Genomic DNA, 21,502 nt, shown 5'->3' with positions numbered 1-21,502 from the left:
TTTCTCTGCATTTAAATAATAGTCTATTCTGATGGCATCATGATAGCATCTGTCAGTAGTCCCTTTTCCCTTTACTATTATAGTGGCTTCATTATATTTCTGGATGGCTCAAGTCCACCATTCTAAGTGCTCTCTTTAGTATGTCTTCCTGAATCTGGCTTCCAATAATTGAGTCTCTTGCTACTTACTACTTCAAGGAAAAAAAGAATTGTAGGCCTACTTTGTTGTGGTCACGGTGGCCTAGAGTTAACATAATGTCATTTTGCACTCTGGAAACTTTTAGTTGCTGTTTGCTTTACCGGGTTCTGTACCTTTCAAAATATCCCTGAAACTCCAAAGGATGCAAGTCTGACTGCTAATGGATATTTATTGGCTCAGTCAGGATCTAAGGTCAGTTTGTCATCTTTGTATTTTGCTTACAGTTCTGCAAATTTCTCTTACATTTTTATATATTTGTGTGTGTGTGTGTGTGTGTGTGTGTGTCTGTGTGTGTGTGTGTGTGTACACAGGTGAGCCACAGAGAAAACAGCTCTCAGGAGTTGGTTACTCTCTTTGTGGTCAATGTGTGTCTGGATCAAACTCAAGTGGCCGGGTTTGTAGTTTGGAGCCTTTACCCACTGAGCTATCTCTGCAGTCTTACAAAGTTTTGCAGTTAAAATTCATGCCTGATTTGCACTTGTTTATGTCGAGTCTGTTACGATATTGGTTGTGAGCACATGAGAGTTATTGAAGTTCACTCTTACGTCTTTGAAAACTGTGGTGAAAGCACAGGGTATTTACAGTGTGTAAGACACATACTTTTAGATGCTATAACTGGTAAAATATGCATGTTTTACATTCTGAAGACTGGAGTAAGTCACAAGGCTCGTATATTTCCACACTTGGAGTAGAGCACATGATTCCCCTCACCCTACATTCCATCATGCTTTCTTTCTCATAGTGACTTGAACTGTTTTGTGGTGTAAACAAAGGAGCAATTGAGAATTCATCTATGTCAGCAGAGTATATGTACTCAAGTGAGCTTCTGAAAGTACTTCACTTTCTGAACCCATTGATTAATTAATTAGTAAATTAATGAATAACTTCAAAAAGTCTATGAGCTGTGTGGATTTTTTGGTCTTGGTATGGTAAATTAGTTTTACAACTGAGCTTCAATCTCCTAATTCTATCCAACTTTTGGATGTTTGCTTGCTGAGTACCTCGTGTATAATTCTTAAACCTCTTTGGAATTAACCCCCAAACACCCATCTCCCCACATCCATGCTATGCTATATATGCTTTATACCTTATATGTGCTATATATGCTATGTATGATAATTAGCACAGACTCTCGGGATTGAGTTCCACCCATTTGCTAACTATAATCCCTTAACCTGTTTACTGATACCTCTTTTCCATGCTGGTGTCTACCCGTTTCCGTCTTCATTGCCTGCTGATTCATTCATCCCCCCTGCTCTCTCTTATATATGCTGCTCATTTTTCAGGTTACACCCCCTACCGGCCCCTTTGCACTAGCCACGACAGTCCACAAAAATGTCAGTGGCTTGTCATTTCTCAAGTTAATGACAAACTCTTTAGCTTGGTCTTGAAGCCATCCTCTTCCCATTACCCTTTCTAAATTTTTACTTATCCCTGTTCCCCCAAGACAAGCCTACCCAGTGTGCCAGAATACTTCCGTGTTTCCTCCCTACCTACTCATCCCACATTTTGGATTCCCCCTCTGTTTCCTTTCAGTTTCTATGACTCAAGACTTAGAACCTGTCACACTTCTTCCCTAAAGTTTTGTGACTTCTACCTATAAGGAAAATGACCCTCTCTATACTCCCCTGAGCTCAATGTCTCACTCAGGGTTTGTGTTCAAATGAAGCTTCTCTGAGTTTTTCATTGTGGACACACTCTGCCCAACCATTTTACTGATGTCATAATCTCTTTGTATATCTATCAACTGACTTTTTTAATGGAGTGTAATTATTTACTTGGTCTGAGTCCTCTTCTCCCACAAGGCATCCCAGTTCCTATTTAACTGTCTCCATATCTGTTCTATCTGCTCCATTTCAACTCTTCATTCAATGGCAGGCCATGTTCTTTCCGCCAAGCCTTGCCCCCAGCCCCATTCACTGTAGTCCACCCTGCATTCTGTAAGCAGATTAATGTTTCTCAAAACATTTTGGTGTTTTCCAGCCAAGGTTTCAATGCAGTCTTTTATATTCATTAAAAACCCAAAACAAAACAAGTACAACGAACACTCTCACAGATTCCACAGCATATTTTAATCTGGTACAGCTAATGAAGCTTCTGTCTTTATTTCCTCACACGAGTCATTTGACCCAATCAAATCAGTTTCTGCTGTGAAGCAGCTCAGTTTTCTGCTTCTAAAACTTTGACCTGGTTGTTCCAGCCCTGTCTGCTGCTACTGTATCTTTTGCAATTTTTCACCCTTTGAAATTCCAGGCATTTTAAAAGCCCAATTCGAATTTTCCACCTTGACAAAAACCATCCCCACAATCTCCATGGCAGCTAATATTGGAATTAATTCCATTTCTCTTATGATGGTACTGTTCTCATGGAGTCAAAACACTGCTCCCTCAAGACTCCCCAAGAAGAATTCTAGTCTTAACACAACAAGACAAGTCAAGAACACCTTAAAATCATAGAGAAGAAAATATTTTTTTTTCTGTACTCTGAAGAAAATCAAGATTGCAAGAGAAAGTGAATCAATGCCCCAAATAAGAAGACTGTCATGTAGGTAAAAAATCCCAGAAATGTGGATTCTGAACACACTAACTGAAAATCTTCTAGAACCATACTATGCACAATTTTTTTGGAGCTTTCTGGCTTTCAAAACTGAAAGTACTTGTTGTAAAAGCCACTGACATTTGGGAAAGAGTCCACTCCTTCACTCCTAGGGAAGTGGGTGGCTTACGTGAACACCATAGGATTACAGAGACGACTGAGAAATCATAAAGAAGTAATAAACTTGCACAATGAGCAGTGGGAGTAGTAGGCAAAGTTTATTGCTTAGAATACCACATATTCCATCATACACCTTGATTAAAAATAATGGTGTTAATTGAGATTCTGTTCTTATGAGACCAAAAAAGTCAGTCCTTGAGCGCATGTGAACTTCCCACACATCACCATTAAGGGAAATCGATTAATATTCACTCTCAGGCCAGCGGTTTTTTTTTAATTTGTTGTTATTGTTTTGGTTTTGTTTTTGTCTCTCTAATCCTAGTGTTTGCACTCTCCCAAAGAAATAGCATTTAGAGACAAGCAAAGAGCTCAGAATAGGCAACAATGCTAGCTCCTTCCAGTGCTACTTGGTAAATCCCATTGACCAGAGATCTCTCTGAGTATCAGCACTTCTAATCACTTCAAAGAAAGTTCTGTTCTGTTGAATATTTGGGGGCCATAGGCCAAGGCAAGTCACAGACTAGCACTTTTAAGCTAAGTCTTTGATGAACTTCCCTTTAATCTCTTAACATAAGCTGGTTCTCATTTTACACCTTATCCTCTGGACCTCCTCTGTCCTGACTTTCCTTTGAAGTCAGCAATAGCTATGTGAGTAGAAGGGCCGTAGAAAACATGCACAACCTTTAAACCTTTAAACGGGGTATAATTGTCTTTCTGTTTTGAGCTGTGTTTTGAATTGCTAGATGTCCACAAACAGCCACACCCGTGCTCTTTTGGTTCATTAAGCATCAGTTTCTGACTTTTGAATAAACAACTATGTTGTAAAGTCAAACAAAATTATTAACCTCAATAAGTAAGCATAAAAGGGCAAATGTATTGATACAGAATGTTGTTCAGCAGATGTAAAGTGGTAGGGGAAACACTACAATGTTTTAAAAAGACCTATGTAAAACCCCTGAAAGTCTAGGAAGATAGATACCATGGTACTTATTACAGTTATATCTATGAGGAGGGGGTGTGGGTGTGTTTAATTTTGTATTATTTGCTTATCTTTATCTCCCAATTTGTATTAGATGAATATGCATTCATTAGCTTTGCAATAATGAAAAAGTTAATTTTTAAAATAGTCACATAAAGAAAAGCAAAGTAATCTTCCATTAATAATGAGCTTATTTCTTATAAGTGACAATTCTGAATGTTCTGGGCTGATAAATGGCACACGATTTTTTTTCCCTAACTAATCTTCTTGTAACATTCTCCCAACTTATTTAACTCAGGGAATTTAAAAAACAAGCTCAGCTAGCATCTGGGAAGTCATTAATTACTGTATTCATTACCGAGGGTATATTATGTGGCTTGGAGATGGAATATAAGCTAGGGAAACATTTTGGTCTTTAAGTCAGAGAGACTTGCTTTGAATTCAAAAGTTTAGTTGCTATTTAGTTGTAAATGATTAAGTAATTTTCATAGCACCAGAAGCTAGTAGATATTAGGAGAGGAGGTGAGAGGGGAAAAGGGAGAGAAAGAAGGGGGAAAGGGGGAGGGGAAGGGGGAGAGAGATAGAGAGAGAGAAGAGACAGGGGAAGAGAGAGACACACACACAGAGAAAGACACAGAGACACAGAGAGTGACAGAAGAGAGGAGAGAGAGTGAGAGAGCGAGAGAGCATGAGAGAGAGACAAAGAGAGTGGGGTGCTTTCCATGGCTCAGAATGTTGGGGCACATGACAAGCAGAGCCTCCCATTGACTTCTCTTCTACTGCATCTCAACTGTTTTCTATTTGTCCTTGCTCTGTCCTCCTCTTCTCTTTTCCATGCCATGCTCTAGTCACAGGTTTGTGAGAGAAAAAAAAGGGCAAAGTGTCAGGCCTGGAACATCCAGATGGAGTAAGAATTTGGTGTAAATGGCAGCATGGAGTAAGCAGGAATGAGACAAGGGTGAATGGAACACATGGGAACAGAGATCTTTCTGACCAGTATTTAGGGCACGCTGGATTAAGGAGACCCAACGTTCTCAGCAAAAAGTTGAATGAGCAAAAAGTACTTTCAACCCAATGAATGACCAAAAGCCATTTAAACACACAGACCTGTAGGATTTGTAGGACCAATTACTTCAGTCTTGTGAATGATTCCAGAACTTTTAAGGCTTCTTTATTGGTTCTAATATTCAGTAGATAAGGCAACAAAGAAACAGGGGCCAGAAGATTAACTATCGGAAAATAAAAATGTTCAGTATTTTCTAAATTAGTGATGTTTCCTCTGCAAGTGTAAAACTACTCACATGTCACTATATACTATGTGGTAACTTCTGCTTCCCCTGTGTTGCTAGGAACCTCACCTGTGTCTCATACCCAAGGCCTCTCCCATAGGCCTCACATACTTACCTCTCTCCTGCCCATACCCTCTCTATGATCCAGTTTCCTCTGGGTGTTTAGGACGTATGTAGGAAAATGCTGTTTTTCCTGTCTGCTATCATCTTTCTCGATCTGTGTCTCAAGCAGGGCCTCACACAGCAGCCTGGTTTTGCACTTTGTGCGGCACAAATTGTGCTGTGGTGAGAATCACCTCTCCTCATTAATAGCCGAGACACTTTTGGTGGCATTTCAGGAGGATGCTAGGCCACCCAGAAGAAAGTTGGGTAGAACATTCTACCAGTCTTTCAGACATGCTTACATATAGTGGGGTTTCTGTTAAAAGACAGAACGCTGAAGACTCGGCCACACCTATCTTTATAAGAGGCAGTGCTGGGAATGTAAGTCAATGGCTAAGTGCTCGTCCAGTGAGATATTGTAACTCCAATATCACATGAAAGGCAGGGCAATCATTGGTCTATCTTTGAATCCCATGTCACATGGTCTCTCCCTTCTGTTCTTTGCTCTTCAAGAATATTAATAGTATGCTAATTAAGAATAGGATTTAGGGCACTACCAGTGACCAATATTTTAATGTTTATATGTGAACACTTACTATATGACAGCTTTCTGGTCCTATATGTACACTAATGTAAAAAACAACCCCCACATTTGTCACGCACTCCTAGGGCGAGTGTCAATGATAGAAAGGAAGCTTACAGGATGACTGCAGTAGCAGCAAATGAATACAACACACAGTACGGCAGTACTTTCTCATAGGCTTCATTTTTTTTTAAACCCGATTCCTACCTAGCAGGTCATTGATCCTTTCCCAAAAGAATGGAGAATAAATCCTTGGTAATTTCCAAGCAAATATGGGTGATTCTTGTTATTGATGGTGGTTCTTGTGTATGAAAACCAATACTGAATTTGTGTAGAATGAATCATAGACCTTAGAAAACATAGTCAGGTGAGCAGAACCTAAGCTTGATTTGTGTGTTTCTATGTACGGACCTCACTGAGTATACACCATTCGCCCCTGACACGCCACTGAAGGCCTGCACAAAGACCCCAGGTTAGAGTCTGCTCACGTGGCTCAGAGAGGACGGGTGTGAAGAGACATGGCAACACCCTTCTGTTTTCCATACATCTAGGAATATCTGTGACTGAGCCTGAGTTATTGATTTGGGGGTTAAAAGTAAATTTTAGTGACAAGGCAAATTATCAAACATGGGATTCACAAATAGTGAAGATAATTGGATTTTTTTTGGGGAAACAGTTATGAAAATGATCGAGATGAGCAACACAAACAAAACCTAGTATACACAACATTTATTTCCCAATTACTATGTCATTAAAAAAAAACCTTTCTGTCATTAAGAATTAGATCAGGTATCTGTTTATAACACATACACCAAACAGACATTTCTCTTTAGTCTGTGGCAAATTTTCTCCATTGACTGTTCTTGTTCTGCCCTGAAGTGGGGTTTAGGGAATTGAACAGAAGCAAAAAAATATGTGCTCAGCTTGTTCTTTTTAAATTGCTCTAAGCCGTCTGATACCTGGTCCCAAACAACATTTCTACTTAAAGTAACTGAAATCACTAAAAGTATCCAAAGGAGGTCAAAGAAAAGTTAGGACAGCCAGCAGCAGATGTAAAAACTTCAAGGCATTCATTTATGACCAAACCTTCTTTCCCCCATCAATAAGGGCTTTATTAACAGACAACAAGCCTGATATTAGTTATGAGACAACTTAAACTAAGTAAAACAAACCTCCTTTGACAACAGTCTGAAGGTAATGGCGACTCCATTCCTCCCCTGCACCCCTACCTTAGCCCTCGACCAAATGAACACAGGGAGCACAGGGAAATGGAAAGTGAGCACCATTTAGAAGGCAACACTATGCAAACTAGAATCTAGAGGACCATTCCTGAAAAGAAAATGACCCTCATGCTAATAAGAATCAGCTTTCATTACACTCACTCTCGATTCTTTCACAATCTACTTCTAATTTGTAATGAAGAAAATCCCTGCCTTCAAATTGCTTTTGCATTGCTTTGGCTGAAGAAAGATGGGATGTGGAGGTACTGAATTAACCTACACACTGGTTTATCTTTAAGTTCAAATACTTCTGTGAGCCGCTCTTTATGCTCCAACTCATGCAATCTAATGCTGAGACCTACAATTGTTTAATTGGTGAACACAACGAAAAGTCATCACTGGGTCTGAGAAGCTTTATAGTTTAGTTGCTGTACTGCTTACCCAGCATGTCCAAAGCCCTAGGTTGAATCCCTAGCACCACTTAAAGCTGTTGTGGTGGCTCATGTCTGCAATCTCAGAATACGTAGGCAAACGGTGAGGATTAAAAGGTCAAGATAACCTACAGCTGCCCACCAAGTCCAAGAATAGCCTGGGATACAGAAGACTCTGAGAAAAACAAAAACAGAACTGAGCATGGCCACACAACTATTCAAACACTGAGGAAGATCTATGGAAAGTCTTTGTCCACAGCTGATTTACCTTGACCTCTGTGCCCTCAATAAAGAGATCTATTTTTGGTGCCCTGCCTTGAAGAATAATTAGCCTATAACTATACTTCATATACAAATGTTCCCTGACTTACATTAGAAGTGGAGCCTGATAAACTCATCACACATGAAAAATATAATTAAGTATCAAATACATTTAATACAGCCAAGCTATGTAGCATCGTAGTTTAGACTCAAACTTAAGTCGTGATCACATGGCTGCCTGGGAACTGGCTCTGCTAGCCAGCAATTTGGGAAAGTGTCAGTCAAGCTCTCAAGCTATCACTAACCTGAGAAAAGAGCAACATTCAAAGGACAATTTCTAAAGAAGGCTTATTCTCTTTACATCACTACAAAGGAAAAAGAAAAGAAGTAAGTCAAATGGTCATATGTTAGAGCTACTTTTCAATACTGGCTAATTCACACCCAGTGCGTAGGCTGTGCACTAGTTACCCTTCATTGTCGTGACCAAAATCCCTGACAGAAATTACTAAAGAGAGGATTTGTTTTGGCTCAGTTTCAGGAAACTGAGCTCAGGATGGTGGGGAAGGCGCGCAGAACAGTTCAGTCCACAGCATGGTGGAAGAGAAGTCAAGAGAAGATGATGGCCACTCTGCTTTTCTTTTTTCACCTTTTATTTTGTCTGGGAAGCTAACCCATGTGAGGATGAGGCAATCCACATTCTAGGCAGGTCTTACCCTTGAGTTACTCCTCATTGGAAACACCTTCCAACATACACCCAGAGCTGTGCCTCAACGTCTAAATTGGAAATTCTAAACCCAGTGAAATTGATAATGAAGACTAATTATATCAAAATGGATATGAACATCTACACATGCTCGCCTGCACATGCACACAGACACAAGCTTATACACAGTGAGCCTGGAATCCATACACCATCAGATTTACAGACAAAAGGAAAATTAGAGGGTTTTCAATGACATTTAAATGTAATCACCATAATAGTAACAACAAGAGAAGTCAATGTTTACCAAACATGGAACTTCATAATAGGCATTTTCATAAAAACTTTTAAGTTTGTAATTATTTAGATTGCTTACAGTAAAAATAGTTCATTGTCATTTTGATATATAAGCATTCTGAATAAGTTATTTGCATCCCAAGTCACACCACTTGTAAATGGGAAAGGGGTTCAGACTTACTTAAGACCCACAATCTGTATTCAGGTAACTAATTTTAAAGAAATCTATGGACAGCAGAGTTATACACCCAATGCCGCAAAGGTGAATTGAGACGGACTGCCAGTCTAATTTGAAGTTGATGTTCTAATGTTTTGAAGCTAATGTCAGTTCTAATGTTGAAACATATGCTGCTGTTCTGCCATAAGTCCAGGTAAAGCGCGCGCGTGCGTGCGCGCGCACACACACACACACACACACACACACACACACACACACACACATCCAGACCACACACACATTCAAACTCTCGAGAGCTTTAGAGACAATTATAAATGGAGGAAGAAAATTCAAGCTATGTAACTTAGCATTGTCTTCTTAGACACCCAGATGAGATTATTTTCTTCTAATTTACCAACGCAGCTTTTCACCTCATTTGGCCCTGGATTTCAGCACCTTCCATTTTAATGGTCCTATAATGATAATCTGTAGTTGGTTGTCCCCAAATAAATGAAAATCCTCAGGGTTATCTCGTAGTCCATTTCAATGAATGGCTCACAGCCAAAAGAGGGCCAACAGTAATTTTTCTCTAGGGACTTCTTTAAAATTCCCAACCAAAACACATGCTGGTAAAAGAGAAAAGCAGTGTAATAGTGTTACAGTTAACTTGAAGCGCCATGAGTGTAAAAATAGTTTTGCTTTTCCAGGTGTAATTTGCATTTTGAATCCTGAAAGACTGCTGGCAAAAAGCTATTAGGGATAATGCTGTCATTTAAATAATGTATCGCTTAAACTAAGTTACCAAGTTTGCTTATAATGATAATGAATAACAATGTTCCTTTTTAAACACTGTGAAAGGTCATGCAAAGTCTTCCCTGTTCCCTTGGTAACACTTGGGGTAGATCCCAAGCTCCTAGACACACCCATGTACGTCCTGTTTAAACAGGTTATTTTGAGTCATGTGTTGGTCGAAGATGACCAACAGACTTCAGTGATATGCAATTACCAAGAGGAGCTCAAAGCAGCCGCTCTTGCATCAGTTTTTACTAGGGAGTGGCACAAAGAGAGGTCAGACCAGGTCACGATGCTTCTGGAATGCTGTCAAATGGTAAAATGGTTCTTCCCTAGTGAGTGCTGTTAAACTACGTATCTACTAATAAGCCAAGAACTGAGGTGATATAAGACTGTTTAGCCCCCCACATTCCTATTTTTACTAAGTAAATAGTCCTTTTCTGTTACTGAAGACCTAAAGGATTATGCTAACTCATTTGCCTTCTCCCAAAGAAAGATTTCTCTTCAGGAATAGTGGACAGACTCTAAAACTTTTCATTTTATTTCACCAAAATTTTTGAGTACCATCATTGACCCAATATTATGTGTCACTGAGTAAACCTCTGAGGGAACACAGATGCTATCCCAAAGCGCAGACAACTGCAGGCTTTCATCTTAAACAAGACCATTTTCTTTATATTGCAAGAAGGAAAGTGTAATACACTGTCGTGCAGCTCTGAAGAGTTCTTTGGTAAGGCTTGGGGCTCATTTTCAATTCTCTAACTTTCAAGTGACATGAAAATACCTATTTTACATGTCACCTAAGGTTAGTTGTTTGCAATGTGCTCCCAGAAACAAGATAGAAGTTTACTTACATGAACGAGGAATTTGAATTGACATTTTATGAATAAGGCAGACAGGGATAGAGGACTGTAGTTGTTGAAAGCAGCCGTGCTTAGCTATATAAGGGCATCCCAAATGAGAACTCAGGGGTTAGATTAAAAAAAAGCAGAAATAACATTGAGAATCATGGGTGCAGAGCAAGCTGCCATTGAAGAGAGAAACCTAGACTGGTTGTGACTTTAGTTTCAGAAAATGGCAGTTCTTCTCCAAGTAGATGGTTAGCGAAAAACTCTTTCTACAACAGAAAAATGATGGGCTCAGGAACATGCATGGCTACTGAAACTGTTTCCTCATTGGCCCATTCTAGCTTAGGAGGAAGAGTTAGCAAGGCAAATTAAATGACAAAAAAGAGAGATAACGACTAGCAAAGGAGATGCATCAGCCAGAAACTTGAACCTTTACAGGTTCTTGCAGGACTAAGAAACCTGACTTCCAGACAGGACCACAGGTGACTAAAAATACCTCTTCCCTGTCCAACTTTGTGTATCATGTGCCCTGACAAATTATCCAGCATAGGTGAATGGCTGGGGACTTCAAGATAAGGCACTGGGGAGCATTGGCATATATTTCACCAAGTTCTAATAACTGTGTGCCATGCACCTTGTTAGTCGCTGAAAACAGGATGATGAATAAGGTCAAAATTATTAAACTTACATTTTAGTAAGGCACAAACCATACAGCGTCCACCTGGTAGTTCTGAGTGCAGTATGAAATGTACTCTGGTATTGAAGAAGGCCTCTTCCTAGTACAGCATTCACAATATCTGAGAAATAACTCAGAATGTATCTTGCAGTGACCCAAAGAATATAACAACATTGATAACTATAAGCACACTCAGAATAAAGATTTGAATGCAACCACCCTGCACAATAAAAACTAGTCCATAATGGATACTCCAAAAAGATCCTTTGTTCTCAGTTAACTTATCTCCATCTGTTGTTTATAAACTAAAGCCCACACATAAATAAAAGATGCCAAATAGAAAGTGACTTTTATGTGCTCATTTAGTTAAATAGGCAGTATCTGAAAATTTTGAACATTTTTACATAATTAGATTTTTGTTTATTAAATAAGGCAAAATGGGTTCCTCTTTTCTTTAAGACTTTAAAATTCATAGATGTAGGAGCAGCTAGCTGATGGTCTGGCAAGACCCTTGACTTTCTCTGCTGCACTGCAGAGAAACTGTTCCTTCTGATGAACAAACACTTCTCTTTATTAAATGTTTGCCAGTTATATGAAAGGGTTCGGGGAGATTGTGTCAGAGCAGTCCGGTGAGATGGAATACCGGTTTAGACAGATTGTAAGTGATCAAGAATGAAAGCAGCTCCTATGGTTAAGAGCTCTGACTGCTTTTCCAGAAGTCCTGAGTTCAAATCCTAGCAACTACATGATGGCTCACAGCCATCTGTAATGAGATCTGACGATCTCTTCAGGTGTGTCTGAAGTCAGCTACAGTGTACTTATATATAATAAATAAATAAATCTTGAGAGAGAGAGAAAGAGAGAGAGAGAGAGAGAGAGAGAGAGAGAGAGAGAGAGAACAACAGGAAGAAGCTGAGTGAGCCAAGGGCAGCTGGAAGGAAGTGGCCACCAGCAGCAGGTGTGGAGCCCAAAGGAGCCTGCAGCTCTTCAGCTTCTGGGTAAAGGTTATGAGGTGAGGGGTCCAGCTAGATTCAGTCTCTTGGGACAGAGAAACAGCAGAAACTCACTGGCCAGACTGGGGAATGAGCCAGGAGTGAAGTCCTTAAGGGACTAGACTAAACCCAAGGATGGGAGCAGGGGGGTCAAAGGCAAATCAGGCATGGGGCTGACTGGACATGAAGACACTGAATCACTGACCTTGGACCCAGTGAGTTTCAGGCTGCATTGATGAAGCTGAGCTTGCCCTTAGGCCCCACGTGGAGTATCGCCACGATGTCAACTTTTTGCATCTCTCCACTTGCACTTGTTTTCAATGACTTTGTGTTCTTAACCTTAGTTGGTATGTAGTATACAGAGTTTCACGGCAGCTACTTTTAAAATGGGTATGTTTATTATTCTGGCTTTTAAGGTTGAGCTTGTGTCATTTCTTTTCAACATACTGTCAGAGACTTGCTCCAATATGATGTGCATGGTTTTCAGAAAGTCACAGCTGTGTTCACAACTATGTGTATATTACATTATTAGAGTCAAGGAAATGAGATGAAAATACAATTTTCAGTCTCATATATTGCTGCTATTTGGATTTTTGGCTTTCAGTTAAAATAATTTTTAATTTCTCCATACATGTGTTTGTGGAATAATGAACTCATTTTGCTTCAGAATACAGAAAGTAGAAAAAGCATCTAAATTTCATCTGATTAAAGCCATTATACCAGAAAATTAAGCCAAATAACTTAAGAGATTTTGGGAGAAATATTTGTAAGTAATGACTTGATCACTGGTCTGATTATAAATATGTCTTTTGCGATTTGAGAGGTCTGTACTAGTTCTATTTGCTCTTGCTAGAGGGGAAATTTTTGAATCAGAGCTGTGCAGTGTTCTACAGAGTGGAAATCTGGTATGAGCCACAGAGTGGCTCCTTGGAAGAGGGACAAATGAAAGCAAGGGCTTAGAGGTGCCAAGGTCTAAGACACTCAATGGAAAGTTTGCTGATAGATGCATTTGGGACCTAGGGAATGAAAGGCGCCTAGGGAATCTAACTTCCTCTGACAAGTCCATGGCCCACATACTCTGGTTGTAGGGCAAACAACACAAAGACCAACACAGGCAGAAAAGCATTGTAAAGGCTCTTCCTTCAGTGGCAATCAGACATCTAGACAGGCAGAGAGGGAAAAGTAAGGTGGCAAAGAGCGGAATTCTTTACCATTAGAGTAGGCTAAGAGACTGCATCCCCACCCAGGCCAGGGGAAGCATGCAGTACTTCTGCACCTGGATTCAGGTGAGTGACATTCCTGAGGCACAGGACATCAATTCTCTTCATCTTCTTCTTATACATTTTACCTTTTGCTACTTTTAATGACATTTTAAAAATGTCTATCTTTAACCTTCCCCATATGTATGTGTAGGATATAAAATTTTAGTCTATTTCTCCTTCTTTCATTTTTATAGTTCTCTTACTTCATTCCTAATTTTGTAGGCCAGCTTTGTCCTGCCTTTGGCCTGCACTGTGTTCTCTTCCTTTCTGTTTTCTATTCTTGAGACAAGCTCTCCCATGGGTATAGGTGGGCTTGGGGTTGTGGACTCCCTGCCTCAGTGTCCTACTGCAAGAAATGTTTCAGGTTGTCTGATGTGATTTTTTTTTGTTCTTTTTTTTTTTCCGAGCTGGGGACCGAACCCAGGGCCTTGCGCTTCCTAGGTAAGCGCTCTACCACTGAGCTAAATCCCCAGCCCCCGGTCTGATGTGATTTTTGTTGGTTCCTCTCCTACCTCTTCCTTTGGCCCCACTTCTCCTTGTGCTTACTGTTTCCCCTTTTATTTACTTCTGTCTCCTCTATTTTTCTTTATTGCCCAAAAGCTAATGTGCAGTCTCACTCTGCTTATTTAGTCTTTTAGGGGTAGCTCTAAATAAAATGAGTGTCCTGGTATATACTGTGCTAACATTGCTCTTTTGTTCCCTCAAGACCTTTGAGGTTGAAGGAAGTGATTGATTTCAATTGATTACTTCAGAGCTCTCCATCAGTTGTGGTTGATTCTGTGCTTAGTATTTTATACTCATGGATTAGGATTAATCTAATTAATAAAATTAGCTTCTGAAGATGTCTATATTACCAGAAGAGTTACAGATTCAGTGTAACTCCCATCAAAATTAAGGATAGTCACTATAGAAATGGGGCAAAAAGTCCTAAAATTTTGAACAGCTGAAGCAATTCTGAGCAAAAAGGAACAGTGCTAGAGGCTTTACAGTGTCACAAAAACCTAAGTTCACATTATAACACAGAGTGACAGAAACAAAATCAGCATAGCACAAGCACAGACAGACTAATTGAGTGGGACAGACCACCTGGCTACAAACCCACCCAGCTACAATCGTCAAACTGTTAACAAAGGTGCCCCAAATAGGCATAGAAACAGATAAGTCAACAAGTAGTTCTAGGAACACTGGACTTCCACCCATAAAAGAATGAAATAGCTAGACTCTATGGCTCACACTGCCCAAAAGTTACCTCACAACAGGCCAAAGATTGTATCAGAAGGCCTGAAAGTCTGAAGTTCTTAGCGGGAAACACGAAGATAAGGCACAGGCAGTGACGTTTGAGAAAGAACTTCAGGAGCTCAAAGAATAATTCTGAGAATTTACAAATGGGCTTATGTGAAATTAAGGAAGCCTCTGAAGAACAGAAGAAACAACTGAATAGGGACCGCATGGGGGAAATCACTGCCAGGTACACATCTGACAGGGAATTGATAAACAAATCAAACAATCTAATAAATAACATACAAAAGAAAGAATTAGACAGACAGTTCTCAAAAAGTAAAGTACAAATAGGCAAGAAATATATAAAATCCTTATCTTGTAGCTGCAAGGAGCTCCAATAAAAAAGGACACCGAGATGCCGTCTCCTCCTATTAGCATGGCTATTTTTAATTAATTTATTCAGTCCCGCTTCTCCTGCTATACCCTTCTCCTGCCACCCCCTCTCACAGCTCCTCTCCTCCCTTCTCCTCTGAGATGGAGACTATCCTGAGGTTCATCCCTTCTCCCCCAGAACATTGTGCTGGACTAGGGGCATCCTCTCTCACTGAGGTCAGAGAAGATGGCCCAGTTAGGGGAATGGGATCCACAGACAGGCAGCACATTCAGGAACAGCCCCACTCCAGCTGTTGGGACACCTGCAAGAAGACGAACATGCACATCTGCTACGTGTGTTTGGGGCTGGGGGCTAGATCCAGTCCATGCTCACTATCTGGTTGGAGGTTGAGTTTCTGAGAACCCTAAGGGTCCAGGTTAGTTGACTCTGTTGGTCTTCCTATGGTGTCCCTATCCTCTTAGATTTCTGCCTACAAGATATGCAGCGAAAAAGAAAAAATAAAGATGGAGAAAATGACCAACCAAAGACTGTCCCAACTTGAAATCCATCGCATGGACAAGTACCAGTTCCTGACACTCTGTTATGCTTGCAGACAAGATCCTAGCTTAATTGTCCTCTGAGACAGCCCAGTAGCTAACTGAGACAGACACATCCACAGCCTAACAGTGGATGAAGCTCAGGAAATCTCATGGAGGAATCAGTGTAGCCATTATTTAAAAAAAAACAAATCAAAACAAACAAACAAAAACAAATGCTGGTTAGAATCTAAGAAAAAAGGACTTTTCTAGTGTCTTATCCAGTGCTGGTGGGGGTGTAAACCAGTACAAAACACAATGGCAGTTATCCTAGATATTTCTCAATTACTAAAAACACAAGTACAATATATTTCAGGTAAGCGAGGCCTGAAAATGTATCCTGATGAATCTAAGCTAGCAATCGACATTGATTCCTGAACATCCGTATTTAGTGCATATTTATCCATTCACAATAGCCAATACAGAATCAGCCTAGGTTTCCACCAACAGATGACTGGATACAGAAATACAATGGGGATTTATCCAGCCATAAAGAACAAGGAAATGATGGTGTTTGCTAGTCGTTAGCTCATAATTCCTTTCATCAGACTTCCTGATCATCTAGCCAGCACAGTGACTCTGACCCCTTCATTACCTTCATGGCTAAGACACTGTAATCAGACTCCTGGGGTGAGGAATGGAGGGGAGCAATTTGATTTCTGAAATCAACAACTATTTGTTTTCTTTTTTTTAATTCTGAAGAGTGATCATGCCTCTGAGAAATGTTTAAACAAACACTTTAATAACTTTCTGATTAATTTTGAAGTTTTATCTGAAGTACAGAAGGATAAATTTAAATGAATCATTAATAATTCTATTATCACAGAGTCCCATAACAATGTGACACACAGTAGGCCTGCCAGCATCCTCCGTGGACATGCTGCTTATGCTTTTGAGAGATATGATCACCTACGGCAGCAGCACACAAACCAAACCCCTAATCTGTGTGAACAAATCATGTGGCACATCCTGTGATTCTCAAACCTTAGTCTTAATGAGCTAATGCTCCCCTCCCTTCAGAAAAGTGACACCCTCAAGCCCACCTCTAGATGCACGAAGGGTTTGGCCCAAGAGAAAAGAGGATCAGAAAAGCATTTCTGGAGGCAGCTTCTCCAAGAAGATAAGAGGATTTGAATCTCCAGGCCTTCTCCTAGAAGGCTCTTTCTAGCTCTCTGGCTTAAACAAAATGGCTTCCTTTGAACAGTACTCAGTGTCAACAGGCAAAATCAGCCTTCTATTATCACCAAGTCAGCACTCTACAGCACTTATTAAGGTTTCTGCCATTCAATCATCCCAGCCTCACCTGCTTTATCTGTCATCTCCTGACTCCTGAGACATTCATTTCTGCTTATTAAAGGCTTTGGCACCCTCCTTGCAGTCAGCTCGTCCATACCTGTCTTTGCAGGTAGCATCAGTGCGTGAAGCACTGCTACAATCCAGATAAGGATTTCTCTGAACACTCCTGACTATCAACTTCACTCCACATTAGTGTGTTTTCTCAGCATCCTGGTGTGATTGCCGGACTTTTCTAGAGTTCCACCCACCTTACATTCACTATAGCCTGCTCTGAGAACAGATTTGTCCTCTTTATGTACAAAACTGTGAAGTGGTGACCACTCAGTTTCCTATGCTTCCAGTTCCATCACTGACTCCCACACCCAGTGAGAGAGGAAGAACAGAGGAAGAGGAGACTCCTCTGCCTCAGAGGTCTGCTGGTCAGATTCCCCCCAAACACTTGTGCTTGCCTGTAGAGATCACCATTTCTGCATCTTCCACCAGGATCCCTGACTTTATTCTCTCTGCTTTAGTATTATCTTGCTCTGGTTCTTGGCTGTGTTCAATCATATTCTGTGGTCATTTCAATCTTGGCATTTGCTAGAGTGACTTCTCATCTTGATAGCTAGATTACTGAACTTTCAGTCACTTTTGAAAGAGTTTCTTTTCATTTCCAAACAGGTTGCTTTACACAATGCTATCTCCTTCCTGGGACTCAACCTTATTACCCATGGGCTGATGTCTTTATCTTCAACCCCAAGTTCCTTGGAAAACAAATTACAAGTACTTCAAATTTAAATGGCTTCAAGGCAAATTCCTGTCTACATTCTGCCCTACCTATTTAGACGTTCTTCCTTGGGTATGCTGGCTTGGTGGGTGGCTTCACCTATCCAGTCTTCCAAGTCATAAACATTTTCTTTATTTCTTTTTTTAACCACCTCCCCTGTTTTTCTGAACACTATGTCTAATGAACTCTACAAAAATATACTATTTTATGTATTAATATATGTGAATATTGAACTAGGCAACCATAATCCTCATCAAGATCAGAATAAGAGGCTTAGCTCCTGTCCCTAGCCATTCTTTGGTTATAATAAAATATACAGTGATCCTTCAGTATTCAAGAACACATCATGTGTCTCATTTGAAACTTATCCTTCTCTGATTTCCCATTGCTGTAGAAAGGAACTCTAGATACTTTAAAATGGATTACACAGCACAGATAATGATCACCTCACTTGTCAATGCCAACATTCAACACTTCCACATTCGTCACCACCTCAGCTCCTCATACACATCCTTTCTAACTTAGCCTTACATGCATCCTTGCAATGCCTCAGTCTTGCCATGTTCCCATCATACTCTGCTGTGTTAGCCCTACACATGTCCTCTGACTTTGCTGGTCTTATCATGCTCTTCCTTGATGAAAAGCTAGTCCCTGCTCTAGGTAAATATTTGCCTTCATATTAATAGGATAATAGGATGTATCTTCTTCAAAAAATACCAATGTCTAGGCAATGCCTATGCACATTAATATCTATTTAGTAGCTTAAGTTTCTTTTCCTCCTAACATAAAGAACACTGAACTGGAAAAACAGTGTTATGTGTGGCTATATGGGCATGTTTCAAAAGCTTCTCAAATTATTCTACTAAGGTGCTGTAGTTGGAAATCATAATTTCTTTATTGCTTTTCAGACTTCTTGGCACAGGTCAACATACTAGGAATTTGCTAAAATCACAACAGCAAATTCAGTAAGGCTTGGGTAGACCCTGGGAATGAGCATTTCTGAGAGTTCCCAGCTAATGCTAATATGCCTTGTACAAACACCGCACTCTGAAAAAGGGATTCAGTCATTGTCCTTCTGCCTCAGCCCTCTGCATTACTTTTAAATTTTAATCAGAGGTGGAGAAAGATCGAGTATTAAAGGTCAGTATGGATGAGCACAGACCAGCTAGGCTTCCTAATGAGGTTGGGCATTGGGAGGTTCTGTTTGGGTTAATTTTTTTTCCTTTTTCTCTTACAGAAAGTAGACTTATGTGCTCATTTCTGGTTGAGCTCATTTTAACCTGGCCAAAGCCTACACTCTCTTCACCTATGTAAACTAGACTATGGCCATCTAAGAAAATATCAAGGAAGGATAAAACATCTTCAATATTAGAGTATTCAAAATCACTCTCTCTTTTTTTCTCTATGGTCTTACGAGTCGTTCTTGTTGAGCATGCTTCTGCTGTCATAACGTTTATTTAAAAAATAATTTTATTTGATTTTCAGTGAAAAGATTTAAATGTCACATTTGTTATATTCCTGAAATAAGAGGGTAAATAAAATACGCCTGGGCTTATACCCATGGTGCATCTCCCCGGAAGAGCAGTATGAAATGAGCTGTCATTTGTCTTTGCTTTTTAATTCCAGTTTTGCAGATAAGGAAAATGAAATGCAGCAAACCTAAAATGACTTAATTAAGATCACCCACCAATAACACAGGATGTGGCCAGAACTTACACACCAGCTCTCTGATGCTAAAAGTTTCTTAGTGGAAAAAGAAGGCAGAAAGCTTTCAGATGACTGAGCTTTAATTATTCTATTCATGACACTTACATCTCTCTTAAAATGAAATTTGCAACTTTTTCTGCACATCTCTCTTGCTGGAATTGATTCTTTTCATCCAATTAATAATTGGTTTTATTCCTAAATTATATATCAACTAATAATCAAGGTGGATCTCCTAGTTTAATTTATGTTGCCTTGATAAGACACTGGGACTAAAATAAACTTGAGAAAGAAAGGGCTTATTTGGCTTACAAATTACAGTCCATCATGGAGGGAAGCAAGGGCAGGAACTCCAAGCTGAAACCCAGAGCCAAGCAGATGCCATGAGGGGATGCTGTTTCCTGCCTTGCTTCCTTGCCGTTGCTCAGTTATGTTCCTTAAATGGCCCTTAAATCTGCTCACAGTAGATTCAACCCTCCCACAGTCACCAATAATCAAGAAAATACCCACAGACACACCAATAGACCAATCTGATGGAGGAAGTTCCTCGCTAAGATTCCTTTTTCCTACAAATATCTAGGTTTCTATCAAATTTGCAAAAACAGTGACAGTAGCATTTCAGAGATGTGTAACATAAATTTCTATTTGTTTGATTAGGAAGGAAAAGTTGGGGCTAGGAAAAATACTAAAGAATCTAGTTAATACAAAGAAGCCTATAATTACAGGTTAAAAACAAATCTGGCTGACTTCTATCAGTTAAGCCGAAAACAGGACTTTTGCATCATACCTGTCTCCAGAGGACAATCCCTGCTGTCTGTTCCCTGGTGGCTGTTCTATGTGGGCCACCAGTCTGGCATGTATCAGATCATTGGCACAGATGGTCACCTATCTCTACAAGTCAAACCTCTGGAGATGGCAACAATGCTTCCAATACCCAATCCTGAAATAATTTAAACTCCTTGGTTGGGTTTCCAGAAATTTTTCATCAATATAATCCTAATGCAGTCAGTTAATAATGGATTTATTCCAAGATATGCATCTTTAAGTGATTTCAGAAAACACTGTATAGCCTATTAATACAAACTAAGATGGCTATGATGTTACAGAGCAATGTGGTCTTGCAGGATGTACACATGTTCAGGCCGTCCAGGCACCTCATCATTGATTAAACTACCAATGTTCTGCACATGACTGACCAAGCAATAGGAGCCATTCAAAGAATACTTTCTAGCTAATGTTTTCTAGTGAAAATTGGGTAATCTTGTGGGTCAATTCTCATAATATGACAATTACTTCTTATATTTGAATTTTTTTTCTCACACTTGGAAGAGGTATTATTTCTGTCTTTCTGGAGAATTCCTTTAGTACATCTGATGAAAGGATGTTTTAAAAGAGAGAGGAGAATATGAGGATCCAGATTTCAATCAGTCTAAGAACAGAATAAAAATACTAGCACCCTCTTCCCCAGTTCCCCATCCCCTTTGCTAAATGGTCTTAAAGAATGACAACTTTCAAGACTTAAGTTGGGGGAATTTTCTTCTTATGATTCCTTTTAATGTTATTTTTAACTTCTCTCATAACATATAATGCACATCAGACAAAAGGGCTGGTAGAAAGCACCAGGCCACCTTTTCTTGTGCAAGACAAAGCAGGACCCTTCCTCCCTTCACCAGCACATAGTTCTTACTATGTCTCTCACTCCTCAGTGTTTATAAAGCCAGGACCCTCATAAAAATCACTGACTACAGTTTACATTCAGCATATTTACAAATACGTGATTCTTACAGCTCTAAACTCGACATTTGAAGTCTAAAGAATCCTACTAGGTCCTATTATCCCTCCCACACTAAATGATTAATTTAATTTATCTACATTTTCATCCCTCAGCCACACCTAAAAAGTTATGGTACGCTAGTGTTTTAACTTTTTCACAGGTGATAAGAATGTGTGTCTGTGTGTGTGTGTGTGTGTGTGTGTGTGTGTGTGTGTGTGTGTGTGTGTGTGTGTGTGTAGGGATTGGCTCCCTTTCTTTAAAAGGATTTAA

General features: G+C 39.8%; 1 protein-coding gene across 7 annotated transcripts in view; it reads right to left on the bottom strand.

Moving 5' to 3' along the window:
* Window positions 1-21,502, bottom strand: part of Mme (membrane metallo-endopeptidase) — an 88,119-nt gene that overhangs the window by 56,833 nt on the left and 9,784 nt on the right.

The sequence above is a fragment of the Rattus norvegicus genome, chromosome 2 (genome assembly GCF_021556685.1).
Source record: "Rattus norvegicus strain SHRSP/BbbUtx chromosome 2, alternate assembly SHRSP_T2T, whole genome shotgun sequence".
Taxonomy (NCBI): domain Eukaryota; kingdom Metazoa; phylum Chordata; class Mammalia; order Rodentia; family Muridae; genus Rattus; species Rattus norvegicus.
The sequence above is the reverse complement of the archived record's forward strand: the minus strand, read 5'-3'. Positions and strand labels throughout refer to the sequence as shown.